Source organism: Pleurodeles waltl, chromosome 7, assembly GCF_031143425.1.
Source record: "Pleurodeles waltl isolate 20211129_DDA chromosome 7, aPleWal1.hap1.20221129, whole genome shotgun sequence".
Taxonomy (NCBI): domain Eukaryota; kingdom Metazoa; phylum Chordata; class Amphibia; order Caudata; family Salamandridae; genus Pleurodeles; species Pleurodeles waltl.
This window is the reverse complement of record NC_090446.1, coordinates 693,941,938-693,963,963: the sequence shown is the minus strand read 5'-3', so window position 1 is coordinate 693,963,963 and position 22,026 is coordinate 693,941,938. Positions and strand designations below refer to the sequence as shown.

The window sequence follows — 22,026 nt, the reverse complement described above, 5'->3', positions numbered from 1 at the left end:
CTTGATCACAAGCATGTTCTGTGTCCCACTAGCTCCAAGCTGTTAAAATTTCCTTCTATAGTTTCACCTGAAATTTAAACCAAAGCTTGGGACAGGGCACGTCTACTGCTGATGGAGAAGTGTCCTCTAGGAGGACAAGTTCATCGGAAATGCCCCCGTTTCCCTTCCTGCGGACCTCCATTACCAGACCCTCAGGTCTCAGAGTTGGGTTTGTGGGGCTCAGGCCCGGGCCCCTCCCAGCTGGCTTTAAGGTCTGAGTTTCTCAAGTATTTCATTTACACGACCCCGTTTTTGTTTAATGACTGATGTTTGATAGTTTTGTGATCACATTACAGATATTAATTGAGACTCAAAATATATAATCCTCAATGGAGAACCCTCCTTTCCTGTGCCATGCCACGACCAGACTGTTAAAGTCCAAACACTGCCAACAACACTGTAACTTTCCATAGAATAGTAGGCGATGGCGTCTGGTTGCACAAGAGTGAGAACTGTGAAGGAACAGAGAAGTGATTAAAACCACATTAGCAGCTTTGGGAGAGGCGCCAAGTATATAATGGGTGCATATCATCGTCTTCCCACACGTTGAGCAGGCAGTGTTGAGTCAGAAGGCAGAGTTGGCATGGTCATTCTACGTACTGCTGGCACCTGTGATGCAGCGAAGCATAGGAATTTGCTCTCAGTGCACGCACTAAACACTGATTTATTCATAGAAACTTCATACAGGTTGGCCTTCTCTGATACAGCACAACTGCCTGCATTCACACACGCTTCCTACTCTGAGCTCTCCCTCTAGGCTTCAGTTTTGATGGTGTTCTGTGTGTGCTGTCCAGGGTAATGCCAAAACATCTGCTCGTGTGGGCCAGCTGATGGCAGACAAACACAAGTACAAACATGTCTTATGTATGCACAAACACACTTACAGTAGAACTCTCTGCTGTGCCAAAAATTAACTGAAGCATCCTTTCTCCTTCGGCTTTGCAGATGATGTATTTTGCAGCTGATATTTAGCAGGAATTTTGTTGAACCATTTGTGGTGAGCACAAAAAATGCTTGCTTCATTTAAAAGGAGCAAATAACATTTTCTCCTTTTTTCAAGGTCTAGCCTGCTCCGGGGAAGGAGTTGGGAATGTAAACAAGCCTTGCCTAGAGGTAGGATTTGGCCCCATTCTCTGATGTTCATCGCGGGCATGCTGTTCCTGGCTCCATCCGTAGGTTTGCAAAGATCAGGTCGTAACTCTTGATCTCTGCAGAGACCCGTCTGTCTTGAGACTTTACTTATTACACTGGCTTGCCCCTTTGTTTACAGATTATTTTAGCAGTATACAAACATTTACACAGGAATTAACTTTTATCAACAAAAGGTCAGAAAAGATTGCAACAAGCTGTGGTGATGTATGGATACAAGTTTTCACATTTGGAAGTCATGATTAAAAGTCATTTCAAAACAGTTCGACCATTGCATTTCCACTACGTGACCTTCGAAGCTTCCCAGATGTAGGATGCTACTGCACAGTATATGGCTGGTGAATCTTTTCTGTTGCATAACTTCATAGACTTCCTGCAACTTGAGATAAGGTTTACTCTAAAGAAGGGAACGGGTCATTTCTTCCGTAGGTCAAACGTTTTTCTGCAGTATTACATGAAATAAATAATGATTTATATTCTGCCGAAGACACAGTCACGGTGGCAGTACATGGTAGCAGTTTAGTGCCACTTCACACTTTAAACCTTTAATGAGAGTGCACACAATCGGAACTTGGCATTGCATTTGCGATGGTCTTTGGCCATATATCATCAAGATAGTACTATGATCTCAAGTTGTTTTTGGTTGGATAATTATCTTGATGTTAATGGCCTCTTCCAAGCATCATCAGTAGGTTTTTCCAGTTTGTGTTGACTGTAACTCTGCTTGAAAGGATTGCGGGCAGAGTCATTGATTAGATTGGGTTAGGCCAGTGATCACTAAAATTAATCTTCCCTAGAGTGTCCTCTACGTGGGCAAGCCCCTTGCAGTTCGTAGACCTATCCATAGTGCTTGCTTTATGCAATGACTTTTTGTACTCATTTGCTAGGGTGTTTTGTATGTAGATCGACCCACCATTGACTGGATACATTATTGGCGTTCCTAGCTTTAGACGCAGTAAAGATTTCGGAAAGTGATTCTCATTTTTTTTGCAGAGTGATGGTATTGTGTGACCCCACAGTTTTGCTCCATAGGCCACTACTGGTATGGCCATAGCATGATAAAATTGTAGTCACAACAGGATGCTACTGCTGATTGTCTCCTTCCTTGATAGGACTACTGCGTTCTGAGATAGTGTGGGCGGCTTTCTGTTTCTGCTGGTTCCAGGATGTTTTTTTTACGGTCAAATAAGATCCATGGATAGTCACACCAATACACTTTTTCATGCTATTTGCCTTGTATTGTATAGGAATGTCTAAGATGTTCTTTTGGATTCATTTTCATGAATTTAGTCTTGGCAACGTCTATTGTGTTTTTTAGTCTGGCAGTAGGCTTTGAAAGCATTCAACAGGCAATGCATAGCAGATTCAGTCAAAGACAGAAACACAGCATTGTCTGCATTAAGGATTGCTATTTTGTGTAGCGTGTCAAAGTTAAAAGTTGCTAAATACGGTCCAGAATCTTTTATAAAGAAACTTCCTCCTCGTCATGCAAACTTTGTGCTCCTTGCTTGTAGTTAGTGATTTTGATGCTGTGCGGGTGTCCATAGCAGTGTTACTTCTCCTTACGCATGTAATCTGGGTAGTATCACTACTGACTGTGGTATTTTTAGCTCACCTTTTTTATTTTTTATTTGGCATCTTTCCTCATACTAGCGTCATGTGATCAAGTATTTGTGACTGTATCACATCTAGGACCTCTCCAAGTTTGGTGATAGTAATATAGCTGGCACATTTGGGATGGTTAGTTAGTTCTTTATTTAATGCTTCCAGCACTATCTCTTTCATTGCTGCCATGCGTTTGTCTAGTGATCTCACGTGAGTAGTTTTTCTACACAATTGTGATCTGGAGCTCTAATTTTGAGGACTACCACCAGCTCAGGGCTACAGCCTTACAATCCAATATCTGATAGAGACATCTAGTTGCAGATTCCTTACCTTAGAATTTCCCCCAGGTGTCAATCTGGATTCAGAGTTTTTTTCTGAGCAGTAACCCTGCGCACCATTAGGTGGCATCCATCGGCAGCAGCGTCTACTGTGGATACTACTTTGTGGGTCCTATATAGGTGTCGCACCCTGTGGACTACGGTTGCACAAGTGCTGCCACAGGTCCCAGAGGAGTTCCAGGCTGTACTCTTCCAAACAGTTGCTGTTGGGAGAGACGCAGCAAAGTTCACGATCGGATGTGGACTGGACACAATAGACACACTGGGTAGGGTGGTTTCATCAGCAGTGGCCCTTAAGTGCCACATCTGATTGAGAACGTCAGACTTTTCAGGGTATGTTCAAGCCAATCTTATGGACGTGCCCTTTGATGGCACCTGTCTCTTTGGGAGGAAAAGCAGACTTGGCGCTCGAGTGCTTCAAGGAATTTTGTACTACAGCCAGGTCCTTGGGCGTCAGTTGCCCTCGTCCCCCTCAGTCTGCCTTTTGCCCCTTTCTTGGCTATAGAAGGGGTACCCTATATCATCCTTTACCGTCCAGCACAGTGCCTTACAGTGCCTCGCATGCTGCTCAGCCTTTGCAGAGCCAGGGACGTGGGATCCACTGACCTCTTGTATCAGGGAGTCAGTGGTCTGGCCAGTCCACTCCCCGCCACCCTCAGCTGCCTCCAAACCTTCCTAATCTGAACCTTCCCCACAAGGAACCAGTCAGCGGCAGGATCTGCCATCACCTGCCCCGCTGGCAGTCCATCACGTCAGACAGGGTTTTGCAGATAGTCCAAAGAGGCTACTCCGTCCCCTTAGAGACTACCCCTCCATCCATGCCACCATCCTATGATCGGATGACAGAGGATTATTTTGCACTTCTCTGGGAGGAAGTTACGACTGTTGGCCAAGGGCGCCATAGAGGGTGTTCCTGTGCCTGAAGTAGGTCATGGTTGCTGTTCCCACTACTTTCTGGTACCTAAGAAGGACTAGGGCCTCAGCTCTATCCTAGACCTTTAGTGCCTCATTCTCTTCCTCAGGAAGGAGAAGATCAAAATGCTACTCTGGATCAAGTTTTAGCTGCCCTAGACCCAGGAGACTAACTGATATCATTGGACTTGCAGGACACCTATTTCCATATTCCTGTCCTGCCTGCCTGCCCAAAGGCGTTACTTGTGGTTCACAGTAGACCACAAGCACATTTCATTCACCATGCTCCCCTTTGGCCTTTCCAGCGCCCCTCGGGTGTTCACCAAGATGGTGGCGGTGGTCACAGCTCTTCTGCCCAGGTCAGGGGTTTCAGTCTTCCCCCATCTTGATGACTGGCTGTTGAAGGTGGGCTCGCCCCAGACTGTCTCCTCCCACCTCCAGACTACAGAGGATCTCCTGCATTCTCTGGGGTTCTCTATAAATGTTCTGAAGTTACACCTGACTCCCTCTCTGACGCTCCCTTTCATCAGAGCTGTTGTTGACACAGTGCAGTTTTGGGCTTACCCTACCAATCGGCGAGTCCCGGATATTCAAGCTATGATGCTGATGTTTCAGCCTCTATCCTGGATTTTGGTGAGAATGACTCTGAGGCTTCAGGGCTTCTTGCATCCTGCTGGTGAACGATGCCAGTTGGCATATGCGGGCTCTGCAGTGGAACCTGAATATCTAGTGGGCGCAGCATCAGGGGAATCTCTCTGATATGATCCTGCTCTAGGAGGGAACTGTGTGAGATCTGCAGTGGTGGCTAACGAACCACGATTGGGTCAGAGGTATAGCTCTCTCCCTTCCCCATTCAGAGCTGACGGTAGTGACAGATGTCAGTTCTGGACTGGGGTGGTCACCTGGGAGAGGCGGAGATCAGAGGCACCTGGTCTCCGACTGTGTCCAAACTCCATATCAACCTATTGGAGCTCCAGGAGACCAGGCTAGCATTGAAAACATTTCTTCCCTCTCTCAAGGGAAGGTAGTGCAGGTGTTCACGTACAACACCACAGCCATGAGGTACTGGAACAAGCAGGGTGGGGGTGGGGTCATGGACCCCTTGTCCAGGAGGCTCTGCGCCTCTAGACGGGGCTGGAACAGCAGGGCATATCCCTGGTAGTTCAACATCTGATGGGCTCTCTGACTGCCTGAGCAGACGAACTCAGACAAAAATGCTTAGCGAATCATGAATGGTGTCTCCTTCTGGAGGTGACACAAGGTCTCTTTCAGCAGTGGGGAGAGCAATGTTTAGATCTGTTCGCCTCTGCAGAGAATGCGCAATTTCCGCAGTATTGTGTGTTGGAGGTTCCAAGGCGGCAATCACTCAGCAAAGCTTTTCATCTCAAGTAGAGCTCATGCTTCCTGTATGCCACTACCACTTCTGCCCGGAGTTCTCAAGAAGATCAAGAATGACCAGGCCCAAGTACTCCTTGTGGCTCTGGACTGGGCACGGAGAGTTTGGTAGCCCAGCTTCTGAGCATGTCCATTGATCCTCCTATCAGACTGCCCCTTCCGGACGGTTCTGCATCCAAATCTGTCCACTCTCTGCCTTCCTGTGTGGAGGTTGAGCAGCAACGGTTGACAGCTTTTAACCTTCTGCCTGAAGTCTGTAACATCATTTGGCAGCCTGGTGTCCCTCCACCAAAACGGTATATGCCTAAATTAAATTTGTGGCATGGTGAACAGACAAGTCTGTAGACCCCTCTCTCTTCCCCCTGTCTCTGAAGTCATGTTGTTTATCCTTTCTCTGGCCCAGGAGTGCTCTGCTATGGGCACTCTAAAAGATTATTTATCTGCTATCTCAGCGTTTTTGCGGTTGCCTGATCAAAGGTTTTTAAGTCTCCTCTTGTTAATAGTTCCCTTAACTGTCTTACTCATATATTTCCTCCATCCTCATTCATTATGCCTCAATGGGATTTGAATTTGGTTCTGACACTCCTAATGTGCGCCCCTTTTCAGCCTCTCCACAATTCTCCTCTCAGGCTCCTCACATTAAAGACAGCATTTCTTGTGACCATTACATCTGCCTGCAGGTTGAGTGAGCAGCAAGCATTGTCATCTAAGCAGCCCTACCTTTCCATCTATCCTGAGAAAGTGGTGCTTAGCTCTAGGGCTTCATTTTTGCCAAAAGTGGTCATACCTATTCATGTAAGCCAATCCATCATCTTGCCTATTTTTACCCACCCCCACATCTTTCTAACGAAGAAGATAGACTCCACCACCAGGACTCAAAAAGAGTGTTTGTGTTCTACCTTGATCGTACAAAAGAGTTCTGGGTGGATGATCAACTCTTTGTGGGAGCGAAGAAAGTTCAGCTAGTGCAGAAGAATATCATCCCCTGATGGGTCGTACTCTGCATTAAAATTTGCTAAGCAAAATCAACCACCTGAAGGTTTGCATGCTTATTCTACGAAAACTGCAGCTGCGACCACTGTGTTAGCACATGGGGTTCCAGTCCTTGATATCTGTCAGGCGGCAACGTGAGCATCTTTGCACACGTTCACCAAGCACTACTGACTAGACAGTCAGTTCTGTGGGGACAGGTAATTTGCCCATTTGGTCCTGCAGGGCTTCCTAGTATGATCTTAGTTTGTAGGCCCGCCTCCGGGGATGGCATAGCTTGGGTATCTAATCTTCAGGTAAGGAGTCTGCAACTAGATGTCTCTATCAGATGGACAAGTTACTTTCCTTCAGTAACACCTTATCTGGTAGAGACAATATCTAGTTGCAGATTCCTAGCCAACCCACCATCCTCCCTTCTCTGCGAACTGATTTTTAGGAACAAGGACTCCCCCTTTTCAGGGCCTTAATTTTATTGCACAAGTAGTCAGTTTCTTTATGGCTCTGTGCTTCTGGCGTGGAAAGTCATGGAAAGAAACTGTGGTGCCTATGAGGGACCCGTGACATTATATCCGGTGCAGATGATGCTGATGCCGACGGCAGATGCTTAGCTGATTGACACAACCTAAAGTCATGCAGGGGTACTGCTCGAGAAAGATATCTGCAGCCAAACTGACACCTGGAGGAAATTCTAAGTTAAGTAATCTGCAACTAGATATTGTCTCTACCAGATAAGGTGTTACCTAAGGTAAGTAACTTGTCCATTCTGCACATTATTTTCATTACCAACAGGACTGGCTGCAAGTAGGGAGTTTGAGAGGGCTTTTAGGTGGATTTTACCCCTTTTGCCTTTTAATGCAATGTCACTGTGCTCCTCATTGCCCTTTGTCAGTTTTTACTTGAGAGGCTGTAGGCGGAATTACAGATGGAACTTCCAGTGGAAGGGAAGATGTTAAGAAGGTGAGCTCTTCTTCATTTAAGTACATCAGACATTTAGCACTCCTGTCTTCATCATGCCTCCCTTTTGATTGCACCTCTGGTTATTCTTCTTAGGGTATTTTATGATCTACTAGGTGTTCTGTTCTTGTGTGCATTGAAAGCGGTGGTTGGTGAGTTTGTAATAAGAAGGAGGTTCTCTGGTCTCTTATATATATTAGCGCCTGTGTGGTGCTATATTTCCAGCAGCACCCCCTATGTTTGCTGGGGCTGCCGGGCTGTTGAATCCTTAGGCAACCTCTTCTTCATCATCTTGCCAGTTAGTTTGTGCTTGTTCACACTGCAATTAATATTTACGCCTACACTTAATGGTTATGCCTACTCTGAATTTAGTACCCCCTGGTACTTTCAGTGATGGTTTTCTTTTTTGGGTATAATTAGTGATTTTGTTCCCCTTTGGTGCACTTGGTGTTCTGGTCACGTGCACTGCTTTGAGATAATGAGTATGATGACTAATCGAGAACGCTACAAATATTTTCAGTTTTATCAGCAATGAGAAATGTTATGTTCTGTCTTCTATATTGTGGTAGCTGAAGACTCATACCTATTGTTCATCCTAGCTACAAAACAGAATTTATCATTGTGAATTCTCTTTTAATGACTTTCGAGGCAATTCTTCCTTCCCAACCTCCTTATCTGCATACGAAACTTCAGGTCGTGGGAGAAATCCGCCACTTGAAGCACAGAGCTGCTGCAGTTGGCTAAGGTCGACAGTCAACAGTTCCAGTCAAGCTTTCTAAATTGCAGCCACACGGCGGTACAATTCTTTACCGCTAGAGCTCTCTATTTTTTTTCAGAGATTGACTAGGTGGAAGTTCTTTCATCCTCGTTTCATTTGATATGGTACTTGTATTCCAGTGCTTAAATGCTTGGATTTTATATTCTAGTCATTTTTAATGATTCCATTGTAATTATATTTATATAGCCCTTACTACCCCGGACGAGGCGTCGCAGCGTTTTTAATGTTTTTCAAACTGTTCCTTCCTAATCTTCTAGGCTAGAGCTGCACTTCGGTATGTGAAAATTTGTATTTATGGACCCCTATCACAGTCAAAAGAAATGTAGCTCTCATTTTCCCATATTAAGGGAGGGAATCAAGGGCCTGATTTCAATATCGGCCGATGGGTCACTCCTTCACAAAGGTGACAGATATCCTGTCTGCCGAAATCTAAATCCCATTATTTTCTATGGGATTTAGATTTTGCAGACAGATATCCGTCACTAATGGCTGCCAAAATCGAAATCAAGCCCTTAGTCTCTAGATCGTTGGTGAATTTTTACATTAATTGTTGATGAAATCCTCCGACCTTCACCGGGCTTGTAAAAGATGTATCAAAGTGTAACTTTTGCTTTCTGATGCCTGTGAGCTCGCCAAGTACTTCCAGTGCATGCTGCTTTCTGTTAAAATTTGCGGTATACTTCAAGTGTACACATGTACCACACGTCCAGCTGCACACAAATGATTTGGAAACAAAGGGATGAAGCTGTTTCCTAAATCTGAAACGCAAGCTGTTCCTTGGAGGTGTTATTGATAATGTAGTCCCCTACGCTTGAGATCCTTGTCAGCCGCGCACAGACCGATGTGATGTTGAACAAAACTACACTGATAAAGAAAATAACTGCATAGTATTTCAAGTTAATCAGCAATAATCGATATAGGTGAGTTCCTCTTGTGCTCCTTTGCGATCCAATTGAAAGAAAGGTATCTCTTTGCAGTTGGACCCATGGGATGGGGTGCCCCCATCACTGGGCCTTTGCAGCAATTGTGTGGCAGGGCTTAGAGGAAGGGGTGCGCCTGCCTCATGTCCCAGTTGCAAGAAATCACATTTTGCAGGTTAGTCTTTAAATTAAGCCTCCTGCCCTGCTGGGATGGGGACGCCCATTGCCCAGCAGTTTAACTCCCCTACCGTTTTAACCCTCACGTACGTGCAATTCTCACACCTTCATCCTTACTTGAGCTGCAAAGGAGGTGCTTGTAGCAGGTGGCTGAGAGGAGAAGCTGCAGCCCAGAAGAGGTCTGCACAAAGCAGCTTCTGGAACCCTGAATGTGTCATGTATGAAAATTAGAGCTGCCTCCCACATTCCCTCTCTGCCCAGGGACACCAGATTCCTCGAACTGTCGCTGGGCCTCTGGTTGGGAGGGGGCATCCTTCCCTACATTCATTATACTCTACGGGACATGTTGTGGTCTAACGACCAGAGCAGCCAACCTTGGAGCTGGGGAAACAGGCTGGAGTCTCTGGGTCGGCTCAACATCCTAAGATTATGGGCAAATCACCTAATCTCCCTATGCCTACCAAAATTTAATGTGTCCTTATGTAATGTTACTGGTACTCCTGTATAATGCTCCAAATCCTTCGGGACGAGTTTGCTCTATATAAAAATGCAAACAAAAAACCACAAGGTCTCTTGTACCACCACGGAGCACTGCCAAGTCACCAGGTGAACGCAGGGATTCGTAGCTCATGGCTGGTTATCTAAAATATTGGCTTTTGAAACACTCACACACATTACTACGTTCCCTGTGTCTCTCTCACTCTTCCTTCTCTCTCCCTCTTGTTTTCATTTCCCCACTATTTATGTTTCTGTAGTTGCCAGGCCTGCATTTGTGTTGTGTTTTGCTGTAGGACTCGCCCACAGTCACTGGAGACTTGTATAAGATGAAATTTAGGCTCCCATTTTAACTCACTTTATAATTTTAAGCACTACACATACTGTATTTATAAAAATAAATAGTATTTTAAGGCCGAAACCACCCTGTTTCTCTAAGGGCTAACCACTTTAATGACTTTCTGATTACTTTGCAGTTATGATGGAAAAGCTACTAAATCAATGTTTTGAGGTGACTTTCTGTCAGAGCTCTCTGTATTTTGAACATGAGCTGGTTGGTTTCACCGTCTATCTGCATCACGATTGGGCCCCCGCCTTAAAGAGGAAGCAGACGTGTCCTTGTCTGACCCAAGGTCACCAGCGTTCCCGTCGGGTTACCGATCCGATTTTTGTTTTCAGGGAAGAGGAGGGCATCCTCGCCCTACAGGATGATTCAGCCTGTTTATTGAACCTGTGCCAGGAGCCTGACATAGTGATGCAGCCTCATGGAAGGCGAGGCGTGCACCACACCAACCAGGTCGGACATTAGAAACAAGCTTCACACAGCTTTACATTTATCACGTTGCTTCATTACTTGGAAGTATATGTGTAACAAAAACATCATGCTAGTGCACGCATATGCGAGCTCTCATTCTTTCACGCACGTCCCCATATACTCTTGTTTATTCATAAATAAATTTAGCTGTTCCCAAAACTCCCCTTTTACACATGCATCAAGCTGTAAGTAATAACTCTATAATTCTTTGACCAGAAAATGACATGTCTTGACACGGGTTACATATGTCACAGTTTATTAGTTCCAGCTCATTCTACAATAGGCGATGATGGGTTCATGCTTTCAATTCAATACTGCTTTGACTTCATACTGTATTGTGAACTGTGAAGGCACCTGTGTGTCAGGTGTTATCCATTTGTAAACGCTCGGACAGAGGCTCTACGCTCTCTTATAGCACCATCATCCCGACTGCTATAAATGTTAACGCACACTCAGCCACAATGTCCTTAGTGTTAGCCTTTAATTTTTACAACCACACCCCAAGGCATACTGAGGTCTTAACAACCTAGCAAAGCTAAATGTAAAGAGCAGGTTTCTCACTATGTTGGTTTACCTTTCTCTTTTTCGTTTTTTTTTTTGCACTATTTAAACTGGATAGGCCAAACATAGACATAGGACTAAACGTGTGTGTGTGCGTGCACGCACACTTATATATAGTGTAGTGGTTATAGTTAGGACCACATTTCCATAGGAAATGGATTTTTGGGTTTGCTAGTAGCTTTGGCTCAGTTTGACAAATCTTCGCAAATCGAAAAGTCTGACCCACCTCAAACTCTTTCCTGGAAAGTTTCGGAATGAAAAAGGGTGAGGGTACAAAAACACATTTTCCCCCATGCAAATTCCCTTAAGAAAATTAGATATAGCTTCAGCGAAAACAGTTGACCGGAATTACACCAAATTTGGTAAAATTATAGATCTTGATCCAAAGAGAGAAATTAAGTTTTAAACATTTATGTATATATAGGGACGTGGCAATCCTCAGATCCAGCAGATCAAAGTTAGGATCTGGTTGGCTACCAGAACATCAAGAAAGATATTACTGCAGCCATTTTACGACTGGGGGACTCCATCCCCTGTCCTGAAAAAAGATATATAAAAAACAAGTGGGGGAAGGTTAGAAATACCCTTAGCCGCTTGCCCTGGGAACAGTATTGTTCCCATCTGGTAAGAGCAGAATGAAATGCTGCTCCTACCAGGTGGGAGCCAGGACACCTTCCATGCACCAAAAGTAGGTGCCTACTATAGGCCTCCCCCGCAGCCCTCAGTATTTTAAAAAGTTGTAGGTGCCCAAGGTGGTGCCATGACACCTGCATAAAAAAAGGGGACTGGGCTCCCCCTGTTGTTAATAGCCATAATAAAACAAGCATTTGCAATGCAATAGGTCTCGCATTAGCAAGAGTTAGAGCTGTTGGCGTTGTAAATGATAATGCAACCTCGCATTTGGGACCTTATAAATATTTTGCCATGCAGCACATTAAACCTTTATCAGAAATAAACTGTATTTGTGCATTCCTTCATACAATTGGCATTAGACCGTAACAGTCTGAATAGCCCCTACAGAGCACCACAGTAAAAATAGCATTTGGAGGAAACATGGTCAAATAAACATATATTCAGCCCCTAGATAGCATAATCACATGAAAAAAAGTGATAAAGAATATTGCAGTGTAATCAGCCCTTTGAAGGTATAGTGTATTACACATTTTCAGTCTTAGTAGGCCTTTTAAATATAATTTAACTGTGAAGTCAGTGGCACAGGGGTGCAGTGCAGCATGTCATTCATTAGATGTTCCTGTAGAGTCAACAGCAGAATGTGCAGAACTGGTCAATAGCAGATGGTACAATACCAATGGTCGTGGCTAGATGTCCCTGCAGAGTCAACAGACGGTGCAGTACCACTGGTTATGGTTACATGTCCCTGTAGATTCAACAGCAAAAGGCGCAGTACTACTGGCAGTGACTAGATGTCCCTGTTAAGCCAACTGAATTAGGAGTGCCTTGGAACAATAATCATTCTTTAGTCCAAACAGAGCAAATTCGCAGGTCATGCAAGACTATGAATATACTATTACAAAAAAGGCTCTTGTAACACAGATTAATCTAAGCAGTACAAACAAACGTTTTAGCTATGAGAAAACATAAATATCCATTGAATGATGGAAGAGGTTATGATATTAGAGCCCCCTCTCACCTAGTGTGACCTAAACAGAAAGAGCATATAGTTCTGAATGTTTTGGGGGTGGTCATATTGCCCTAGGAGCACCATAGGCTGAATTATGGGTACAAATATGTTGTAAAACGAATGCCTGCAAAGCATTATGGGCTGAGTTTCCGTGAATACATTAAACCTTAATCAGAAATAAACTGTGTGTGTTCATTAGCAGAAGGTGCAGTACCACTGGCAGTGACTAGTAGTGTAGCACATTACACATTTGCAGGCCAAATAGGACTATCAGAACATTCTTACAAACAAGGTCCTTCTAACAGAAACTCCTTTCAGCTGTAGAAACAAAAGTTTCAGCTATGAGAGAATTTATAAATAAATGAGCTGAATGGTGGAAGAAGTTATGATTTTTGTGCCTTCTCTCACCTAGTGTGACCCACATGAACTGAAAGAGCACATCGTTCTGAATGTACTGGTGGTTGTCCCATTCCCCTAGGACCACCGCAGGCTGAGTTATGGGCACAAATGTGTTGTAACATGAGTGCCTGCAAAGCATTATGGGCTGAGTTTCCGTAAATACATTACACCTTTATCAGAAATAAAGCCTGCACGTTCATTAGCAGAAGGTGCAGTACCACTAGTGGTGGCTAGATGTCCCTATTGAGCCAACTAAGTCAGTAGTGGGCGTGTCGAGTATTACACATCTGCAGGTCAAGGAGGAATGTCAGAATACTAACAAGGCCCTTATAGCACAACCTCTTCTCAGCTGTGAAAACAAAAGTTTCAGCTAAGAGAGAATTTAAATACACTGAATGGTAGAAGAGGTTATGATATTTGGGCCCCCTCTCACCTAGTGTGACCCACAAGATTGCCTGAATAGAAAGATCACATCATTATAAATGTTTTGGGCTAGGACCACCACAGGCTGAATTATGGACACAACAAATGTATTGGAAAATGAATGCCTACAAAGCATTATGGGGTGAGTTTACCCGAGTTCTGTCTAGGCTTGACCTAAAAATGGACTGACTGCCAGCTTGGGAGTGAGCTCCCACCCTGGCACAACTGGAAAGAAAAAAAAAAAAATCTTTGTGGTTGCCCTACCCAGATATAAAAAAAAAATAGTCACAACCTCCCCACTTCTCTAATAAAGCTCCCTCCCTGGAGTGCCTCATAAAAGCTTTGCAGTGGCTTAGTTTTTCAATATTTTAGTTATCCTGGTACCCACAAAGAGGGCCAGGAGCACCACCAACTACTTCTAAAACTGTTTGGGGGAGGAGGGCTGCAGGGAGTACAACAGGGGGAAAAGTAAGAAAAAAACCTTGTTTTGTGGGTCATTAAAGTTATGATCCCCAGGAGAGATTACACTCTTCTTCAAAGCACTCCAAGATGGAGCTGTGTACTAGCTGGAGGGCAGGGTCCCTTGTGATTGGTTCAATGGTTGTCTATGGTGGCCTGAACAGTATTAAAGATGGAAACACATGTTTATGGTTGTTTAGATTAAAATAGATGTTTTTTATACTTTTTATGTCAATTATTATGTATTGCTATGTGTTTATTTAAAAGGAATATATCGGAAATGGGTACTGACAAATTGTGGCAAATTTTTGCCGGAGGCAATAAGTCTGCTTTATATATGTTGATGTGCTAACCCCCTGATAAAGTCAATAGGCCTGCCTTTTATATATTGGACTTTTTTGATTGAAGACTTTACGTTAAAAAACCCCCAGAAATTCACTGAAAAAAACAAGGTTAAACTTAAGTTATAGTTAGATCTGGTAATAACATCTTACGTTACATTAAACAAAACCACAGAAGTTAATTGAAAAAAACAAAAGTGAAAGTGATGTTACAGGTAAGTGCCCCCCTCCCCGACCGTTTCAAGAGGCCCTGAGGCCCCCATCACTTAGGGCTGCAATTTTTTAAAAAGCGAGGAGGGCCACGCGGTCTCTTCTATGAGCCATTTAATGGCCATGGGGACTCCAACCAAGGGGCCGACTTACTTGCTGTGTCCCAGGGAGCCTGCCCCGGTACATAGCAATTTCCCTGCCTGCACCAGCGCAGACTGGAAAACTTGTATTTGGAGGGAGCAATTTTAAAACTCCTGCCAAACTGGAGCAAACACTTAGTCTGCTCCCAGCAAGCGAGAGCTTTGAAAATGCTCCTGCCGGCTGAGAACAGCCTTTTGATCTGTTTACCTGCGCGCACTGATGCGGGCAGGGAAGTAGATCAAGATATTGCTCCTACCCAGACAGGGCAGCATAAATAGCTGCTTCCTGCAGGTGGGAGCAGTGCTGGGGATGTTCTGCCCGGGGCATAACAGGCTCAGGAAGAGGAGCCGCATTGCTCAATCTCCTTTTATCTCATATAAATATATATATATTATGGAATGGGGGTCCCAAGGCCTAATGTGGCTGGTGAAGGGGAGCACCGTGGCTCCGTCCCCTTTAAGAAAAAAAAAAGCCTTTCTTAAGGGTCAAACGTAATTGACACATTGACCCTGGATGATGGGGTCCCTGGGGCTGTTAACGGCCCAGTGAAGGGGCGTGCACCACCTCCTCATAAATAATACACCTGGCCCCGGGGAATGGACCCCCTTGTCCATAATAGGCTTGAGCAGGGGGTCTGTGTGGCCCCCTCCCCTTTAAATTTGATATGGCTCTGGGAGATGGGGTCCCCAGGGCCTGATGTTTTCGAGAGGGGGGTGTGGGGCACGTGCCCCCCGTCCTCTTCAATTATATATATTAAAAGGGCCTGGGTGATGGGGTTACCAAGACCTAATGAGGCCTGGGGAAGGGGACATTGTGCCACCCCTCTTCTTTAATTAAATATATATAAACATACACGCACACATCCTTGGTGGATGGTGTCCCTAGGGCCTAATGAGGCTAGGTGAGGGGAGGGTGGGGACTCATGGCCCCTTCCCCATAAATAATATACAGCCCCCGGGGCCATAGACCAAGCACTATTGCCAAACCCCTGCTGTACAAAAACAAAAGCTGTGCACAGTGTGGGGTTGGCTGCCTGTGGGGAGATTTTCCGAAAGGTTGGGTTTATCTATGGTAATAAAATATTAGTTTACATTAAAAAATTTTTTTTTAAAAAATCACTGAATAAAACAAAGGTTAAAGTAACGTTCTAGTTAGGTGTGTTAAAAAGATCTTTTTTTTTGTTTTTTTTTTAATAACAAAAACTTAGAAATTCACTGAAAACACTAAAGGTTAAAGAAATGTTTTAACAAGGTGAATATCTCATGATCACATATACGCTTATGACGTTCTATGACATCACTGATGACCTCACTGATGACATCATCCAAGCTTCTTTTCCATTACTCTGTAAACTAGTATGTCATTAGAGGTCTGAAAGTAAGTACAACATAGCTCAAAATAATATAAAGCATAATTTAAGCCATCACAGATACAACTCCCTTACTTGTAGCAAACATGTTTTATGTGCAACATTGACCCTATACCGTACACTTCATGTGTAGCCTTGTTCAAATTAACGGCCAACTACAGATATATGGGAAACTCTCATTGCACATGGTGTTCATTCTGTATACAGCTGTTCAGAGAAAGCTAAGTTATTCAAGATATTCAACGTCTGTTCCGAAATTAATGTTGTACTAGGAACACCTTTTATCTGTATGAAACCCCTCACAGTCATCGAACCTACACTTATAATTGAAGTTGATCTGAGTAAAAAAGTGGGTACTTTAAAAAGTGTTTAGTCTCCTGAGATAGTTTACTCTGCACTACACTGTTTGCAGACAGTGAAATTCGCATGGCAAAAACACAACAGAGTAGTACAAAGTATCTACTAAGAACAGTGTACACTCTCTGAAACACTTGTTAAAAAATGCTCTTTTTGCTTAAAATAACCAAGGTCTGAAGTTGCTAAGGGTTATATTTCCTGCAGCCTTCATACAGTAGAGAACACTTTACAGGTAGCCTATCTTCTGAAACAGAAGAAGGACGTGTACATAGGTAAGTACTTGGTGCACAGAGACTTCTATGTTATGTGGACATTGTTGTGCTTTAACAATTCTGCCTAATAACTCAAGGATGCTTATACTTAGTATGTAGTATGGAAACGTGTGGTATATGCTAAACACAAGTTATCAACTGTCACCTGCACACAGAGTTGCTCTTCATTATAAAGATTTATAACTTGTTCAGTAACTCTCAACATACCTCTGATGCATTAGAAGCACATGCGTTGTGTAAGCATTTACAGCCATTAGCTGGATACAGGCTGTACAAAATTAGGCAGAAAATTAATGGCAGCTACTCGCCACTGTGTAAACTATAAAACAGAGTAAAAGAGTAATTGGATGATGTTAACAGTGATATCATCAAAGATATCATTTGAGATGTCATCATTGATGTCATAAATGATGTCATGAGTGATGTAATATGTGAGGTTGTAAGCAGTGCATGGCGGGGCCCCTAGGTATAGTTAACTCTACTAAGCATAACTGGTGAATTTCTTTATTTTTAGTTTAAAATTTTAACGTTTTCACTGACATAGTCACCTAACTATACCATTAATTTAACCTTTGTTTTTCTCAGTGAATTTTCAAGTTTAAAAAAAAAAAAAACATCTCTTTATCACACCTAACCATAACGTTACTTTAACCTTTTGTTTTTAAAAATGTATATATATATGTATACACATAAATACATATATATATATAGAGAGATATATATAGATATATAAATTTTTTTGCTGAAAAGAACAAAGGTTGCAGGGATGTTATAGTTAGGTTCTGAATTTACTCTTAAAAAAAAAAAAACTTAGAAATTCAGCCGTTACAAGTTAGTTATTTTTAAGTAATTGTAACTTGAGCCCTAAGTTATAACTCGGGCACCCACCATGCACAGCTTTTTCTTCAATAATTTGACTGCTAATGTTTAGTTGATATTTTTAATAACTTTAAATAAGTTGTCATGTGTGCTGTATTATCTGGCAGTGCATGACAAGGGTGTGAGTTATGCTTACCTTGTAGTTACTTGAAATAACTCTATAACTGCTCAATTTCTAACGTTTTATTCGAGTAAATTCAGAACCTAACTATAACGTCCCTTTAACCTTTGTTTTTTTACAGTAAATTTCAATTTTTTCTTTTAATGAAAAATAATTTTAATTACTATACATTACTCCATCTACTGCCCCACACATTCTCTGGCCGTGTGTGGTGGTGGTTGGCCACAGGGCCTGGCCAGCGGCAAGGCACTGCGTCCAAACCCCTACAACCACCCAGCCCTGCACGGCCTTGGGCCATGCACCGCGGGTGTTGACCTGTCTCTGTGGGTGTGAGAATAGGTGTGAGAGCGTGTCTCTGGGTGTGACAGTGTCTGCCTGGGTGTGTGAGTGGGTGTGACAGGGTATGATGGGGTGTGAGAGTCTCTGTGATTGGGTGTGTGAGAGTCTGAGTGGCTCTGTGAGTGAGTACGTGACTGGGTCTGTGAGTGAGTGCGTGAGGGTCTGAGTGGGTGCATGAGTCTGAGTGGGTCTGTGAGTGTGAGTGCATGTGTCTGAGTGGGTCTGTGAGTGGGTGCGTGAGTATCTAAATAGGTCTGTGAGTCTGAGTGGGTGTGCATAAGTATCTGATAGAAACTTCTAGACGCAGATTCCTTACCTTAGGATTTTCCCCCAGGTGTTAGACTGGATCCGGAGATTTTTTTCTTTGAGCAATACCCTTGCGCTTAGGTGGCGTCGGTTGACTCCACGGGCGTCGTAGTTGCCATGATGATGTCATGAGTAGTACATAGACGCCGCCTCAGCGCAGTGACGTCAGTTCTTTTCTTTCCGCGCCACACGCTGCTCCGGAGAGAGCTACCCTTGGTCATTGAAAAACTTCGACTCTTTTGTCGAGTTCTTGTGAAGTTTTTGGTGCATCGAGGATGATACCCAAAGACGGGCATCAAACCTTGCCAGGACTGTCACCGCAGCCTGGAGCGTGACCACGACCCAAAGTCGTGCTCTGAGTGCCCGGCCATGCACCCGAAGGCCTTGAGGGAGCGGTCCCGCAAAATTATGGCGGTCCGGTGCTCAACCACGCATAGGTGCCAGTCTCGCTCAAGAGGAAGGTCTTGAGACCGGTCCCGGAGCCACCACCACTCACCTTCCTCAAAGTCTTGGGTCATAGTAAGAAGAAGTCAAATCCCGTCATCCTTCGACTTCACCCTGTCGCTTGGCTGATCCGAAGCAGGAGGAGCGTAGATGATCAAGGCCTCCATCTTCGGAGGCTGCTTTTGGGTCCGCTCGGCGCCCCTTACCGAGTTTCCGTGAGCCTGGGCAACCATTGCCACACTAAAGGAATTTAATGAGGCCATGTGCCTTATTTTTGGGCAGTCCAATCCCACTGCGGTGCCTTCAGGCCCTAGGGGTTTGGTTGGAGGGCCTTCGGGTTCTGTGCCTGTGTTTCCAGCCACCAAAGTCCCCTCCAGAGCCGCACCAATGCCGATCGTGCCATCAAGACCTTCTCCGACGCTGGATTGATTGTCGACGCTACCGACGTCGGTGGTACTGTTGTGTAGCCATTTTAGCTCTAGCTCCATGCACTTTACTTTAACACTCTAGGCCAAGCCGCTGTGCACTCTAACCTAGATATATTTTATTTGGCTTTATTGTACTATTGTTACAATAGCCACTTTTACGGTCCTGTTTTATTTTCTTTTTAACTGTTTTTGCCTAGCCTAGCACTCTGTTCTCAAACAAGACATTCTTGCTCACTCAGTGATTCTTCCATGTCTACTGCAAGGTACATTGCCGTTGAACATTGTATAAGTTTAGTCTCCGACATTCGTAGAAAATACACATCCTTACGTAGGGACATTTTCTAAGAACATCAGTTGTTTTATTATAAAAACACTTCCCTGACCCTTACACGTTAGAGGGAGATTCCAGCCAGAGAACCACGACTGTATGCTGATTGCCGAATGCTTCGCTACAGCAGTTTTGCAGACTTCAGGCCTTTGATCAGGTATGGAGGATGATGTCTTCCCAGGGGAACCTGAAGGGCAGAATTAGAGCTTAAGACACTGTGCTCTATCGTAGTCTAGGTAGGAATTAGTCTATTTACTGTAGTGACAATATGGTAGCGTTATTCTTATGCTCCACTCTCCTTGTCACAATTTTAATATTGTCATGCTGTGTCGTCCTGGTTATTGCAGCTCACGCTTTGCTATCTAAGATGCAGTTGCTTCATTAAAATCATTATTGAAACACATACTGCCTGTTTGTCATTGTATATATGAGACTAATGTAACTGAGAGAAACGGATGAGACATGAGTGACCAAGGCTTCCCTGAGAAACCAATTATGTCATGCGCTCGGCTGCCCAGTCATCCCTGCCCTCGGGTAGAGATGAGGCACTGCTACTTAGCCAGAGCAAAACCCGGATTGGAACGACAGGTGTCACCTGCAGTAGGTTAGACCTTTCGGTACTTGGTCCATACCCAACACAGGGGCTCCTGTAACCAGGAAAATCGCAAGCTGCTGTCTGCCTGCCCCAAACGACAATAAATTCCTGTCCCAACACCCCATGCCTGAGAGCCCTGTTATCTAGGCATCCTCATCCTGTGGCGCATTCCCTTCCGGGCCTCTGGATAGGGAATCAAAAAGGCTGGAACAATTTGGGAAGAAGATGTTTTCTCCCTCCAGTCTAGTGCTGCGGTCAGTGAGCACTACATGCCTTTTGGGGCGCCGTGGTCACTCTCTGTGGGATACAGTCGCGCAGGTTCTGCTGCAGATACCGGAGGAGGCCCGTGCTATTGTCTCCTAAGCTGCCACCGATGGGAGAGACGCAGCAATGTTCACTAGCCGATGTGGGCTGGACACGACCGACTCTCTAGGTAGATTGGTTGCGACGATCGTGGGCTTGAGGCGCCACGCCTGGTTACAAACATCTGGTTTCTCAGGGGATGGCCAGCAGAACCTTACGGACATGCCCTTTGATGGCTCCCGTCTATTTGGGGACAAGGCCGATTCTGCTCTAGAGAGGTTCAAGGGCTCCCATGCTACGGCTCAGTCCCTCGACCTTTCCACTGCCCCTCATCCCCAGCAGTCCGTCTTTCACCTCTTTTGTGGCCACGGAAGGGACGTTCCCAGCCACCATGCCACCCATGCCTTTCAGCCGCTGCTGAAGCCTCCAAACCCTCCTAGTCCGTTCCACACTCTTGTCCAGTTGGCGGCATGATTTGCCGTCGCCTACCCCATTGAGAATCCCTCACTACGGACAGGTGGGTTTTGCAGATCGTTCAAAGGGGCTGCTCCCTCCCCTTTGAGTCTGCCCCACTAGCCATGCCTCCATCATTCAGTCATATACTGTATGATCATTTGGCACTCCTCCGCCTGGAAGTCGCGGCTCTCTTGTCCAAGGGAGCCATAGAGAGGGTCCCTGTGCCAGAAGTAGCTTGTGGTTGTTATTCCCATTACTTTTTGGTGCCTAAAAAAGACAAGGGCTTACGTCCTATCCTAGACCTTAAGGCCCTCAATCTCTTCTTCAAGAAGGAGAAATTCAGAATGCTCATCCTGGCTCAGGTCCTGTCTGCCTTGGACCTAGAAGACTGGATAGATGCGTTAGACTTGTTGACGCTTATTTCCATATTCCCATCCTGTCTGCCAACAGACGTTACCTACGATTCGTGGTAGGTCACAAGCACTTTCAATTTACCATGCTCCCCTTCGGCCTTGCCAGCGCCCCTCGGGTGTTCACGAAAGTGATGGTTGCAGCTCATCTGTGCAGGTTGGGGGTTTCAATTTTCCCATACCTCGACGACTGGATATTGAAGGCGGACTCGCCCCAGAAAGTCGTCTCCCACCTTCAGACTACGGTGAACCTCCTGCACACGCTGGGCTTCACTGTAAACGTGCCAAAGTCACACCTAACTCCCTCTCAGACACTCCCTTTCATCGGAGATATTCTGGACACAGTGCAGTTTCTTTTCTATCCTCCCGAAAAGCGAGTCCAGGATATTCAGCATATGATTCTGATCTTTCAGCCTCTATCTTGGCTTTCTGTGAGAATTACTCTGAGAATGCTGGGCCTCATGGTCTCTTGCATCCTGCTAGTGACACTTGCCAAATGGCATATGTTCGCTCAGCAGTAGGACTTGAAGTTCCAGTGGGCGCAGCATCAGAGAAATCTCTTTGACATGGTCAAGCTCCTGGAGGGTACTGCAAAAGAACTGCAGTGGTGGCTTTCAAATCTGCATTGGGTCAACGGCAGATCCCTCTCCCTTCCCCAACCTGATCTATCCATAATG

General features: G+C 44.8%; 1 protein-coding gene across 2 annotated transcripts in view; it reads left to right on the top strand.

The window, feature by feature from the left end:
- The window catches only part of ARHGAP26 (Rho GTPase activating protein 26), a 1,945,875-nt gene that overhangs the window by 1,709,786 nt on the left and 214,063 nt on the right, over nt 1-22,026 (top strand). The window lies entirely within an intron of this gene.